The sequence below is a fragment of the Petromyzon marinus genome, unplaced genomic scaffold (genome assembly GCF_048934315.1).
Source record: "Petromyzon marinus isolate PM22_M1 ecotype Great Lakes invasive population unplaced genomic scaffold, UKy_Petmar_22M1.pri1.0 PM_G_Scaffold_61, whole genome shotgun sequence".
Lineage (NCBI taxonomy): Eukaryota > Metazoa > Chordata > Hyperoartia > Petromyzontiformes > Petromyzontidae > Petromyzon > Petromyzon marinus.
Genome location: NW_027423015.1, coordinates 1,130,001 through 1,132,500, shown reverse-complemented (window position 1 = coordinate 1,132,500; position 2,500 = coordinate 1,130,001).

Below are 2,500 nucleotides of genomic sequence, written 5' to 3'. Positions count from 1 at the left end.
ATTGCATACGAACCGCATGAAACTTCCAGAGGCATTTGCAGCAGGAATGCATGTGCACTCAAAAAAGTGAATATTTCTCACGGATAGACCCCGTGATACGCTAGAAATTGGCGGGGATGTCTCTCTTGTGGCTCACGGGGCTGTTAGGGTGGCACAGAAATCCCTCGGAATGGGAAAACGGGTCATTTTCGTGTCGCCACATTGCATGCGAACCGCATGCAACTTCCAGAGGCATTTGCAGCAGAAATGCATGTGCAGTCAAAAAAAAATTGATATTTTTCACGGATAGACCCCGTGAAACGCTAGAAATTGGCGGGGATGTGTCTCTTGTGGCTCACGGGGCTGTTCGGGTCGCACAGAAATCCCTGGGAATGGGAAAACGGGTCATTTTCGTGTTGCCACATTGCGTACGAACCGCATGAAACTTCCAGAGGCATTTGCAGCAGGAATGCATGTGCACTCAAAAACTTCTATATGTTTCACGGATAGACCCCGTGAAACGCTAGAAATTGGCGGGGATGTGTCTCTTGTGGCTCACGGGGCTGTTAGGGTGGCACAGAACTCCCTCGGAATGGGAAAAGGGGTCATTTTCGTGTTGCCACATTGCATAGGAACGCCATGAAACTTCCAGAGGCATTTGCAGCAGAAAGGCACGTGCACTCAAAAATTTTAATATTTTTCACGCATAGACCCCGTCAAACGCTAGAAGTTGGCGGGGATGTCTCTCTTGTGGCTCACGGGGCTGTTAGGGTCGCACAGAAATGCCTCGGAATGGGAAAACGGGTCATTTTTGTGTGGCCACATTGCATAGGAACGGCATGAAACTTCCAGAGGCATTTGCAGCAGGAATGCATGTGCACTCAAAAACGTCTATATTTTTCACGGATAGACCCCGTGAAACGCTATAAATTGGCGGGGATGTCTCTCTTGTGGCTCACGGGCGCTGTTAGTTAGGGTCGCACAGAAATCCCTCGGAATGGGAAAAGGGGTCATTTTCGTGTTGCCACATTGCGTACGAACGGCATGAAACTTCCAGAGGCATCTGCAGCAGAAATGCATGTGCACTCAAAAACGTCTATATTTTTCACGGATAGACCCCGTGAAACGCTAGAAATTGGCGGGGATGTGTCTCTTGTGGCTCACGGGGCTGTTAGGGTCGCACAGAAATCCCTCGGAATGGGAAAACGGGTCATTTTCGTGTTGCCACAATTGGCATACGAACGGCATGAAACTTCCAGAGGCATTTGCAGCAGAAATGCATGTGCACTCAAAAACGTGAATATTTTTTCACGGATAGACCCCGTCAAACGCTCGAATTTGGCGGGGATGTTTCTCTTGTGGGTCACGGGGCTGTTCGGCTCGCACAGAACTCCCTTGGTCCACCTGATTCGTGCATACAGGCAGCAACTAAAACTCTGTAAACCTGCTGTGAGGACATCTAAACAGTGGACCAGTGAGGCTGTGGAAGATTTGCGGGCGTGCTTAGACTGTACTGACTGGGATATGTTCACGACTGCTACCAATAGTCTGGATGAACTCACAGAGGCTGTGTACATCAGCTTCTGTGAGGACTGCTGTATCCCAACACGTACCAGGGTGAACTTTAACAACAACAAGCCCTGGTTCTCAGCAAAGCTCAAAAGGTTGAGGTTGGAGAAGGAGGAAGCGTTTAGGAGTGGGGATAGAGACAGATTCAAGGAGTCGAAGAACAGGTTTAGCAAAGCGGTGAGAGAGGCTAAACGACTGTACTCAGAGACACTAAAACACCAGTTCTCTACTAACGACGCTGCTTCTGTCTGCCAAAGGGCTCAGGCACATCACCAACTACAAACCCAGAGCGCCCCACACCACTAACGACTCCCGCCTAGCCAACGACCTGAACGAGTTCTACCGTAGATTTGAAAGACAATTGGACTGTCCTGAACCACCCCTTCCCACCCAAGAGGCCCCATCCCCCACCCATACTACAGAAACGACTCTCTCCTTTCAGGAGGGAGAAGTTAATGGGCTTTTCAAGAGGCAGAATCCACGCAAAGCAGCCGGGCCGGACTCTGTCTCTCCAGCCACCCTCAGGCACTGCGCTGGCCAGCTGTCTCCGGTGTTCACCAACATCTTTAACACCTCCCTGGAGACATGCCATGTACCAGCCTGTCTCAAGTCCTCCACCATCATCGCTGTGCCCAAAAAGCTAAGGCCAACAGGACTAAATGATTACAGACCGGTCGCCCTTACATCTGTGGTAATGAAGTCTTTTGAGCGCCTGCTCCTGGCACACCTCAAAGCCATCACAGACCCTCTCCTGGACCCCCTTCAGTTTGCCTACAGAGCCAACAGGTCTGTGGACGACGCAGTTAACATGGCCCTCCACTTCACCCTACAGCATGTGGACGCCCCAGCATCCTACGCCAGGATCCTGTTTGTGGACTTCAGCTCTGCCTTCAACACCATCATCCCTGCCCTGCTTCAGGACAAGCTCTTCCAGCTGAACGTGCCCTACTCC